Genomic DNA, 12,530 nt, shown 5'->3' with positions numbered 1-12,530 from the left:
GAAGCATAAAATTCTGTGTATTTAGATCGCTGTGTAGGCTTGGATATAGTAAGGATATGTTTTATCATCAAACTAAAATATTTTTAAAAATTCTTGCATTGTTGTGAGCATCCTAAAGCTATATAATGTTGTATCAGCTTTTTCCTTTTCCACTTACAACCTAATCACCTTGACCTGTTTCCTGAATGAAAGTTAAGCGGGGCACAGGGGCAGAGGTGGAACACGTCTCTGAGAGATATGGTCCCAGGAGTGAGATCGGGGTCCTAGTGGTAAAGAATGTTAATCAGATGAGGTCTGGATCTTTTATCCCATAAGAGGTCTGGTGTCTTTGACTAGTGAAGACGTGTACGTGTGTGTATACATATACATTACGTGTGCATGCTGAGCCGCTTCATTTGTGTCTGACTCTTTACGACCTTATGGACTGTACCCCAACAGGTTCCTCTGTCCATGGGATTCTGCAGGCATGAATACTGGAGTGGGTTGCCATGCCCTCCTCCAGGGGATCTTTCCAACCTAGGAATCGAACCTGTATCTTTCATGTCTCATGCATTGGCAAGCAGGTTCTTTAGCACAAAACTGAGGACTTTTGCTTTCACTTTTCATATAATATATATGTAAGCATGTTATATATAAGCATAATGTGTACTAATGTGTGTGTGTATGTGTGTGTGTGTGTGTACTCAGTCGCTCATTCAAGTCCAACTCTTTGAAACCCCATAGATTGTAGCCCGCCAGGCTCTTCTGTCCAAGGAATTTTTCAGGCAAGAATACTGGAGTGGCTTGCCATTTCCTTCTCCAGGGGATCTTCCCAACCTAGGGATTGAACTTGAGTCTCTGGCATCTCCTACACTGGCAGGCAAATTTTTTACCACTGGGTCACCTGGATATTAGTTAAATGTGGTGTATAATTATGTAACACATTTTGAGGCAGGAAGATAAAACTTAATGAGCACCTGGGTAGTTAGATCCTAAACCTACTGAGATGTCCTGTTACTCTTTTCCTTTGCTGGGAAAATCTGGACCTGAAAGTGGAACAAATGAGGTATTTCTCAAACAGAGTTTACCAGACTGCCTACTCAAGGTCAAAACTCAAGTATATAAACCCTCAGTAATCTACGTAGGGAAGACCTTGGGAGCCTCAGCCTCACAGAGTTGCTCAGCGACCTGAAGGACATGCGGCTCCACACTTAAACAGAGAAAGAAGTGGTAACAGTGCTGAGGCTAAAGATGGGTTCTTTTGAGGGATCTTAGTTCCTTGACCAAGGATTGAACCCGTTTTCCCATGCATTGGGAGCACAAAGTCTTAACCACTGAACCAGTGGGGAAGTCCCAAGAGGGGGATTCTTGCTGCTTCACTACTTAGTGGGCTTCCCGAGTGACTCAGCTGATAAAGAATCTGCCTGCAGTGCAGGAGACCTGGGTTTGATATCTGGGTTGGGAAGATCCCCTGGAGAAGGGAACGGCTACCACTCCAGTATTCTGGCCTGGAGAACTCCTTGGACTGTACAGTCCAGTCCAAGGAGTTGCAAAGAGTCAGACAGGACTGAGCGACTTTCACACTCACCCACTACTTAGCACTATGAGAAGGTGGGCAGGGTCCTTATCTCCTCATACTTCCATCATTTCCATTTTTTCGCCGTTCACATGGGGAGAGTGACACTGGACCTAAACATGTATATCACTGCATTCTGAGGGTCATGAAATAAAATCATCATTGAAAACACTGTCTAAACTGCAAACCAAAGGATGATGATGATGGGGTGTGTGTGTGCACACACAGCCATCTAAAATCCTTTGTGGGAACTTGCGTGGCAGTCCAGTGGTTAAGACTCTGTGCTTCCATTGCAGGGGCTTGGATTCAGTCCCTGGTTGTAGAACAGGGTCCTGTGGCACATTCCACAATAGCAAAGTCCTTTGTAGAATAAGAAACATTATAAATAAAACAATATATGATCTGTTGCAGGATAGATGTTGACCATTTAAATAGGAGTTTGGAGAACTGACCTACAAAGAAAAACAAAATCTAAGGCACTGAACATTTGTATTTGTGGGGGGGTAAATGGAGATGACTTATCTGGAAGTGCCAGAAGGGAGTTGTGTATAAAAGACAGCGTCCGTCCAGGAAATGGGTGGATGTGCAGAGATGGCGATAAATAATGAGGAGTTCTTTGTACCATCTGCTGCAAGTGGTAGCAAGAAAATATCCTTTTACAAACCGTAACTATTTTAGATATAACCAGAGCTTGTCCTTGGCCTGGATCATACAGGAGCATCCCAACAGAAGACTGAGTATTGGTGCGAGAAGGATAGTTTTCTTTTATCTGTGTTGCACTCCACACAGTGACTGATTGTACCTTAGAAGTTACATGATTTATTTCATGTTACTTGTTACCCGTTTCCCTGCTGAGATCTTGAGTCACCACTGGGCACAATGTTAAGTCAGCCGGTGGGTCTGGTACAGGGGAGCTCAGTGGAGTTGTGTGTGTCAAAATATTTGTGGGAATAGCACTCATCTTAAATATAGCCAGAAGCTAACCATCTCTTCCCTGAGAATTAAATAATTTTGGCAACAGTCTGTCTGTCTCGTGTCTGGGAGACATTCCATTTATGACCAAATGAAACATGAATAGACATTAACAGACCTTCCAAACGACCCTCTTTCCAATTTTAACAGTGTAAGCAAGATGAACTTGAAATTTTTCCAGCGTCAAAGTCACTTCCCTTCCCAATAGCATCTTCACGTTTATAAGCCCAGTTTAGATTTTCTTGTAGCATATGTAATTTTTTAAAAAGCCAATAAAGCAGTGAAAGCGAAAGGGGAGATAGGAATACATTTCACAAGACCGTTGGCCTTAACCAGAGCATAAAAAAGTATTTCCTGTTGAGGTAATGCTGAGTGTTTATTAGTCTGTCTTTTCTTAATACTCACTGGAACTAAATTGCTTCCACTTTGCAAAGTGCCAGTCAGTGACAGGAACAGAGGGAATGGATAGCAGGATACTGAACACACTGCTGGCGAGAGCAGGTTCACAGAGGCTGTAGCATCCGGGCAGGCAGCCGACAGCCTGGCACAATAATGAAGCCAGACTGTGGGATGTTGGTGCTTGTGTCCCCCCAGAATGAGCCAAACTCTGCGGGAAGTTGTCCTGTGGAGCCATTTTCTGGAGGTCAGGCACCACCCAGGTGAAGCCGAGTTCTCTGGCACAGAATCCTGTGTGGGAAATTCTCCTGCCTGATCCCCCAGCCATCTCCGGGTTACTGCACTCCCCTTTCTCTTGGGTGAGTTGGGTGCTGAAGCCTTACTAGACAGCATTTCACTCATCCTGATTCACTGCAGGATGGAGCCAGCTACCAATCTCCTGACGATGGATGACGGCTCTAGTCCTGACAAAGCTGTGCCTGTCCTGCTCAGGCGGTGCCCAGAGGCATTTTGAAAGTGAGAGGAGATTGCTGTGAACTTACAGGAAGGGGAGAGATCAGGACCATCTCTCACCCTGCACTCACTGACTCCCAAGGTAACTGGGTCCGCAGAAGTCACCTGCCTCTAAAGCAGCAGACAGGAGCCCCTGTGCTGAGCTTGGACCCTGTAGCCAATAGCAGTGACAGATCATTACTTCTGTGTCCTGGGGGTAGGGGCGTGGCAGAACCCAGACACTTCACATTTGTTCACCTGACAAATAGTCCTGCCCATAGAAAGAGCAGGTATGGAACTTCCTTGGTGGTCCAGTGGTTAAGACTTTGCCTTCCAGTCCTGGGGGTGAGGGTTCGATCCCTGATCGGGGAGCTAAGATCCTGTACACCTCACCACCAAAAAACCCGGAACATAAAACAGAAGGAATATTGTAACAAATTCAATACAGAGTTGAAAATGGGCCATATCAAAAACATATTAAAAATAAAGAGCAAGTCAGTTCTTACAAGGATGGTGCTGTTTAGGACATCTTATGCCCTAAAACAGGGGCTTTGGGGAGACAGTAGGGGTGAAACCACGTCTTCACCAGACCAGAGAGGCCAACCTCTCCACCCCCTTTCCTGGAATGCACGCGTTTGATGGAGGGAACAAAACCTGCCAAATGTATACCAGATGCGTCAGGGGCCTAGGCTGTGTGCTTTCCACACTCTGGTGAGAAATAAGAAACTCTCGCCAATTAGATTAAAAATCAAAACAAGGCTTTCCACGTTCCGTCTCCTCTTCTCGAACCTCTTAGGTGGCCTCTGTTACAGCCACTTCATCCAAATATTGTTTCGAATGAGACATCTTAGGAGGGAAGCGATGTCATGGGCGCCGCGTTCTCCCTCCTTTCATGACCACAGAGCTTTTTGATGGCAGTAAACAGTTTTCTTAGCAAGCTTGCGATGCTGACTGGATTTGAACTTCAGAGACGTCACGAAATTCTTTTGGTCGGCAAGACCAACCTCTGAAGGCCTTAAAATGTTTGAAAAATGCAGGGGCTGCCCAGAGCGTGGTCGTGGGGTGTGGCGCGAGGCCTGCGTGGCCTCCAGCCCAGCTTTCTGAGTTATTTGTCACTGGATTCCCACTTGAATAGCCTTCTGCCCCATTCAGTCCCCGAGGGCTCAGGAAGCATGACGGTGATTAAACAGAGCCTACCTGGGAGCTAAGGAGATGCTTCTTCTCTCTGTCCTTTTGTCGGTAATGCGTTCATACCTGTCTCCTCTGAGAGCAGCACAAGCCACTTCTTGCTGGGAACACAGACGTCCTAGTGCCTGTTCCCTGGAGGAAAAGAGCTGTGTTGACAGCGGTCGCCCACAAGGGTCTCCGGAGATCGCCCTGGCCTCCTCCTCCCCCGTCTTGTTGAGGGTGGGGCAGAAGGGCTCCGGTTCCCTTTCTTGAATACCCTCGTCTTGGCTGGCCCTCTGTCTCGTCCCCTCTCACTTCAGGTGTGTTTTCTAGAATGATTGCACTTGCTTGCCTGGTGCTGCCTCGGCCTGATTCTCAGAGTTCAGCTTGGGAAAACCAGCCTGGTTAATTAATAGACAGCCTCCTCTGTCACCTTCCTTGTTTACTCTGCGGTGTTATCAACCAGGGGAAAAGGCTCACGTTTCTTTCGGCTTCAGGGACATCAAAAGTCCGGCGGCCGAACGGACCTGGGGTACCTGGGTTTTCTCTGGAGTCCTCTGGTCCCCAGCAGAACACTGGTCTGAGAGTTTGGGGAACTGAGCACGTTGGGTTTTCTGATGATTTCATTTGTTGGTGGCTGGTGGTTTGCTTGTGTTAGTGACCCTCTTTACATCACTAAGATCTGTCTTGTATTAATAATATTTCCTGCACTGTTACCCGGTTTACCTAGGCCTCCCCGAGTTCGTTTGTCTGTGTGTGTTTTCCGTGTAAGCAGTTGTCGGAGGTCTGAGTCACCAGTGCCGTAGCCTGTGGTTGGATGTGGGCTGAGGTTATTCAGTGACTAATTGCCAAGGGGAGGAGAAATTGGCTTATCATGGGGAGGACGCCTTTTTATCCATGCCTGTAGCAGCTTCGCTCAGAAGACAGGGTAAAACAGAAGGGTCTTTCCTGAGCTGGGGAACATTTTAGGATCTGTGGGGTGTTTTGTGTGCGTGATTTCTTCTCTGAAGAGAGAGCTGTCTAAAATATCCAAGGGTGGAACTGAGGACTTAGATGAAACCAGCCAACAAAGGAATCGCGTAATTGGGAGCTCAGCCAATGTGCTTTTTCCCGGCGTTAGTTGTACAGGTGATTTCCTTAAGAAAAAGTAAGTGGTTTTAATTCTTTGAGGATGAGAGAGTCTCCTAAGAGTCATTTTCAGTTTTGTCCGGTAACTTCACTGTATGGTCTGATTGAGTAGTGTGTTTACAAATTCTAGACTTGGAAGGGTGGGGTTTGAAATACAGTAAATGGTACATGATAGTCCCTTTCCTCAAAGAATATATGTATATACATATTTTTCTTCAGTGTTCTACAATGAGACATAATTACATGACACAGTCTCCCAAATGATTTGAAATAAACATCTTTCATGCTAGATTTCTTTTTTCTAGAAGTAATTTTAAGTTTTTTATCCCCCTCTGTTATATTGCAGAAAGTTGTTAATGAGGAACATTTGATTTAACTTACAGTGTTTGGGGGGAAACGAAATACAGAAACGTTAGGATTCCTAACTCAGACTTCAGGTGATTCATTTGAAAGCACCCCACATTTGTTCTAGTCTTTGGGAAGGACGAGCCAAACAGAGGGTTGAGCTGTGTGCTATGGGCAGGGCTAGCAGCTTCTCAGCTGGGGCCATGGTGCAGAAGCTCCAGAAGCAAGTATGCTGTTTATAAGATCTGGAAGGACTCAACCCAGAGCTGGCCGTGGTTTTGGCAGTAATGGAAGGAGGGATATGGTGCCCAACAAAACAGATGAAGGATGGGGAACAGCCTCTTCATGCATAGCCAATATATCTTGTTATTGTTTAGTCTCTCTGTTGTGTCCTACTCTTTGTGACACCATGGATTTCCCAGGTAAGAATACTAGAGTGGATTGCCATTTCCTTCTCCAGGGGATCTTCCCAACCCAGGGATCGAACAAACCCGAGTCTCTTGGTTGGCAGGTGAATTCTTTACCACTGAGCCACCTGGGAAGCCTATGCCAATATATTAATATCTAGTACAAATAAATGAGCTTTTTTCTTTGGGCCAAGGTGCAGGCAAATAAATATTTGTGTTGTGTCCTGGGAAGGTGTTAAAATCTTTATTTTTTATTTAGGTTATCTCTCTCTTGCTATAAAATGGTGTTTTTAAAGCTCACCTCAAGACGTCAGTGTGGAAAGCTTCTGGGCTAAAAGTGTCAGCGATTTAACATATTCAGATATTTTCAACTTTCTAAGAGAGATGAGATGATAGAGAAGATTAGTGACTAGAGAAGATTAGTGAGGATCAGGGAGATTGGTGGGAGAGGAAAAGATTCAGGTATATTAAGATGAACAGCAACTGTGTGCATAGGTGTGTATGTGTGTGTTTTATTCATTTTACCTTTAAAGTTTAAAATAATTTTCTCCTAAAAGGTCTGACTTTGATTAACAGTACAGGAAAAATCAAGAGTGTGTTTAATGTCATTTCTTTGCTCATTAGCCAGAACACAGTTAAAATACAACACAGGGATTTCCCTGGCAGTTCAGTGGTTAAAACTGCACTCCCATTGCAAGGGGCATGGGTTGGATCCCTGGTCAGGGAACTAGGATCCCACATGCTTGGTGGTATGGCCAAAAAACAAAAAAAACACTGTGCAGGGACTTGATTCTAGGAAGGTACCCCCTTTAACAAAGGGCTGGGACTTTTTTTTTTAATTGTGAATTATTGAATCTTAATCATCATCCTGGTTCAGTCAATCAGACAATGAGTATCTCCTGTATATAAAGTTCAGTTTTTATTGGAATAGCAAGTGGTCTCCTTGGGAGATCACAGTGAAGACTCAAAGCAGATTCTTTTTATCTCCCCATACATTCTACCCTATCCTAAGGGTGAGTTGCCTTTAGTTAATCTGTATCCATTAGTGTGTGAACCCAAGTTATCTAATTTTAAGGCTTTATTCAAGTGGTAGATTTAAAACATTTTCCCACTAAGTGATGGGAAGATCATCATGTCATTCTCTTCTTGGGCTTCAAATAGAGCCAAGGATGAAATTATCTCAAGGTGCTTCTCAAAACTCAGCCTTGGCAAGTCAGTCATGGGTTGGCAAGCAACATAAGACTTCTGCCAAAGGCTTCCAACCTCTATGTCACCCATATTGATGGAGACATTTAACCTTATATCACCTGTTCTGGCATAACAAAACGCTTGTGTTCACCTCCACTGTGGGTAACTCGGGTGGACCGTGACTCGGATTCAGTGACCCAGTTGGATGATGGCAAGATTATTTTGAGATAGACAAGGCAGGGCTGACATAACAGGATTACCATCAGGTACGTGATACTGATTGCTTATGGCTATGATTCATCCTCATTGGCCAAAGTCCCATTCTGGCTGGTTGGTTCCCATGTAGCTGCTGCTGCTAAGTCGCTTTAGTCGTGTCCGACTCTGTGTGACCCCATAGATGGCAGCCCACCAGGCTCCGCCGTCCCAGATGTTAAATATTTTGACTATTACCTGTGTTCCCTGTATGAATGTATAGCACATCTGAATTGTTAAGTTTATTAACTGTTACATTTCTTTCTGAATTCATCTGCATGTGACATCCAGAAAGTCTAATGAGATTCTTCTAATGAACTTTTTTTACATGTGTTTAATTTTAAACTTTACATAACTTCATTTCACTTAGTTATATAATGTGCCTCCTAGCGATTTCTTTTCACATCACCAAACATGTTTTTAAAACAGCCATGCAGGCACCACTGTTGTTTTCAAAGAAATTTACTCAACTTCTTATTAATTATAATTAACTTTAAGGACTTCCCTGGTGGGCCAGTGGTTAAGACTGCATGCTTCTACTGCAGGAGGTACAGGTTTGATCCCTGGTCGGAGAACTAACATCTGCATGCTCCACAGCATGGGCCAAAAAAAAAAAAAAATTAACTTTACATTTTTATTTCATTAATACTCTTTATTCTTCTAGACAGTTCTGTATTCCTAGGAATATTGATGCCTCTTTTTACTCTCTTACCAGAAAAGGGGGGAGGGTTCTTCTATGTGTTAATTGGGGTCAGGATTCCCCAAACGAAGATGAAGCCAGAGGAGGAGGAAAAAGAGAACAGGGAGTCGTGACTCACCCTGTTAGGATTATTATTCATCCTAAGTGGGTTTCCCTGGTGGCTCAGGTGGTAAATAATCTGCTTGCGATGCAGGAGACCAGTGTTCCATCTCTGGAAAGAGAATGGCAATCCACTCCAGTATTCTTGCCTGGAGAATTCCGTGGACAGAGGATCCTGGCAGGATACAGTCTACAGGATCACAAAGAGTCGACAAGACTGACCGACTAACACTTTCACTAAGTGGGTTCTAGACATTTGAAACCCTAGTCTTTTGGGGGGATTAATGACAATAGTGACAATAGTACCTACTGTTTGTTACACCTGATTAGCCTTGAGTGCCATGTGGTTCTTTGTATACAGTGGCATGTTTGAATTTATGTTTATTGGGGTTGATTATTGCATTGTGTGGTCTGATTGGGTGGGGAATTTGACCAAATGTGCGCTGCTGGCTGAGCCAGACACTCTTGTATTTTATCGCCTATAAAGCCCTACCTTGCTTACCACTGAGCTGGATCTTTCTTTTCATTGAGCCTTGCATTGAGGAAGACAGGGTGGGAGAGGTATTTATAGAGGATCCACGTGGATTTGCTGCAAGACATAGGTTATATGGCTTCTCCAGGTATTCTGGAATGGGAATTGGGTATGTTACCACACAATGACCTTGGGAATGCCCTGCTGGTCTAAGGTCCTGAGCCCCTGAGTCTTGAGGGTGCGTGGGCTGGAACATCTTGACTTCAGCCTAGGTGTGACTCCCCAAGGTCTAGGAAAGGGTCCCACGGTTGAGGTCAGCTTGAGGATATCCCACGTCTGGTTTAGAGGCGGAGAACAGACTAGCAGTGTGTGTGTGTGTGTGTGTGTGTGTGTTAGGGAGCTGAGGAGCCAATTCAATAATGCTTAAGTAATGTACCATCAAGGATTTCCCTGGTGACTCCATGCTAAAGAATCTGCCTGCTGAGCAGGAGATGCAGGTTTGATCCGTGGGTCTGGAAGATCCCCTGGGGAAGGAAATGGCCACCCACTCCAGTATTCTTGCCTGGAGAATTCCATGGACAGAGGAACCTGGCCGGCTACACAGTCCATGGGGTCACAAAAGATTCAGACACAATTGGGCATGCACGCAGGAATGTACCCTCAAAGGATTCCTTTCGGTTGCTATATATTTGTATTTTGCTTGCATTTTTGCTTGATCATTTCCATTATGAAATCCACCATAATGTGCCAAAGTCCCTGGGTCAGAGATTCTGCATTGCTGGGTCCTCCCAGTGACAAGATAAGGAAGGAAGCTGTGGGAAACCAGCTGGTTCATCCCCTGCATCCTCATTACCCGATGCAGGCAAGAGTATGTCCTCTCCAGGGCAGGGAGTTTCGGGCTTGATCAGAGCTGTGTCTTAGAATCAAGCTTGATCCTTAGCAAGGGCATGGTAAATACTGTTGGGCTAAGTGAATGAATTGATGTGTATTCTGTATGTATGCAGAGCCTTGGGTTCTGTTTCCTTTCCAGTCTTCTCCTTGCCTCTTCATTTGTTCTCTCTTCCCCCGTCACCCACACGATGGGACTCTTAGCTGCGCGTCAGACTGCCATCTGTTTGAGCCCCTGTCTGCACCCCTCAGGCCCCTGCCTCGCCCACCCCGATCAATTATACCCTCATTAATACCTTTCACACCTCTGAGAAGACCAAATGGGAATCTGGCTTCTGTGACATCACAGAACTTGAAGACAGGGCTTGAGAGGTGCCACTGACTTCTGTCCCCTCCCTTTGCAGCCATTTGGAGAACCTCAGTGAGCATGACCCTGGTGGGTTTTAATCAAAACAAAAATATCACATCTTCACATCCTAAATTCATTTGTGTTTTTGATTCTGCCCCTAGCTAAATAAAGTAGTATAGTGGCAAATTACAATAGTTTCCGCTTTTGCCATTAACTTGAATTTTTTAATTGAGATTTAATTGACATATACCATTATATTAGTGTCAGAGGTACAACATAATGGTTCAATATATGCATCTGTTGCAAGATAATCGCCACACTAAGTCTAGCTGACATCCATTGCTACACATAGTTTCCATTTGTTCTTGTGATGAGAACTTTTAAAACCTACTCCCTTAGCGACTTTCAAATACAATACGGCATTAGTCGCTATAGTTACCAGGCTGCACATGACACCCCCAGGACTTAGATGTATTTTGTAACTATACAGTTTGCATCTTTTGACCATCTTCACCCAGTTCACACCCCCAGCCCCCACCTCCTGCCTGTGGCAACCACCAATCTGTTCTCTGTGTCCATGAGAACAACCTTTTTCTTTTTAGTCATGTATTCATTTGTTTTTGTTGGAGGATAATTGCTTTACAGTGTTGTGTTTCTGCTGTACAGCAAGGTGAAACAGCTATATGTATACACATCTCTCCCTCTTGAGCTTCCCTCCTATCCCCACCCCATCCCACCACCACGCCCCCCCCCCCGCCCCAGATTATCACAAAGCACCAAGCTGAGCTCCCTGTGCTATACAGCAGCTTCCTACTAGCTATCTGTTTTACACGTGTGCTTAGGTACTCAGTCATGTCTGACTCTTTGAGACTCCCACTAGGCTCCTCGGTCCATGGTATTCTCCAGGCAAGAATACTGGAGTGGGAAGCTATTCCCTTCTCCAGGGGATCTTCCCAACCGAAGGGAAGATCCTGGGTCTCCTGCATTGCAGGCAAATTCTTTACTGCTGAGCCACCAAGGAAGCCCATTTTACACAGTTACACATGGTAGTATATGTATGTCAACGGAATTCCCTCGATTTGTCCCACCTGCCTCCTCCCCCGACCCTGCCCTGTGTCCACAAGTCCATTGTCTATGTCTGTGTCTATTCCTGCCCTGCAAATAGGTTCATCAGTAGCGTTTATTCTTTACTCACTGTTTCTTATGGAGGAGAGCTAGTGAGAGACCCTATGGGACTCCTCACTCTCCTGAACTGGGTAGTAGTGAAACAGCCCGTAAATCTCTGCTTCCTGGGGCTTATGATGACCTGTCCCAACATGCTCCTCCTCATCATATGGCAGCTCCAGAGGATGTACTGTTAGCGTTCTTCCTCCTCCACCATACCTGGGCTTCCCTGCCCCCTTCTCTCTTTTGCCATCCCTACTATAATTTGCTGGGAGAAATATCAATAATCTCAGATATGCTGATGACACTACCCTTATGGCAGAAAGTGAAGAGGAACTCAAAAGCCTCTTGATGAAAGTGAAAGAGGAGAGTGAAAAGGTTGGCTTGAAGCTCAACATTCAGAAAACGAAGATCGTGGCATCTGGTCCCATCACTTCATGGGAAATAGATGGAAAAACAGTGGAAACAGTGTCAGACTTTATTTTTTTTTGGGCTCCAAAATCACTGCAGATGCTGATTGCAGCCATGAAATTAAAAAACACTTACTCCTTGGAAGGAAAGTTATGATCAACCTTGATAATATATTAAAAAGCAGAGACATTACTTTGCCAACAAAGGTCCGACTAGTCAAGGCTATGGTTTTTCCCATGGTCATGTATGGATGTGAGAGTTGGACTGTGAAGAAAGCTGATCGCCGAAGAATTGATGCTTTTGAACTGTGGTGTTGGAGAAGACTCTTGAGAGTCCCTTATACTGCAAGGAGATCCAGCCAGTCCATTCTAAGGGAGATTGATCCTGGGTGTTCATTGGAAGGACTGATGCTAATGCTGAAACTTCATTACTTTGGCCACCTCATGCAATGAGTTGACTCACTGGAAAAGACTTTGATGCTGGGAAAGGTTGGGGCGGGAGGAGAAAGGGACGACAGAGAATGAGATGGCTGGATGGCATCACCG

The 12,530-nt window shown here is 44.9% G+C and overlaps 1 protein-coding gene across 27 annotated transcripts in view; it reads left to right on the top strand.

The window, feature by feature from the left end:
• KIAA1217 (KIAA1217 ortholog) overlaps window positions 1-12,530 on the top strand; it is a 360,048-nt gene that overhangs the window by 262,875 nt on the left and 84,643 nt on the right. The window contains exon 1 of one of the 27 annotated variants that reach the window (XM_055428446.2): window positions 3,093-5,729. The exons of the other annotated variants lie outside the window; for them this stretch is intronic. The gene's annotated coding sequence lies outside the window, so the exon portion shown is untranslated. Of the gene's footprint in view, window positions 1-3,092; window positions 5,730-12,530 lie in introns of those variants that run through there. 27 annotated transcript variants of the gene reach the window in all.

Source organism: Moschus berezovskii, chromosome 15, assembly GCF_049115385.1.
Source record: "Moschus berezovskii isolate FMDL1 chromosome 15, NW_MosBer_1.0, whole genome shotgun sequence".
Classification (NCBI taxonomy): Eukaryota; Metazoa; Chordata; class Mammalia; order Artiodactyla; family Moschidae; genus Moschus; species Moschus berezovskii.
This window is presented reverse-complemented; position numbering and strand designations above follow the sequence as displayed.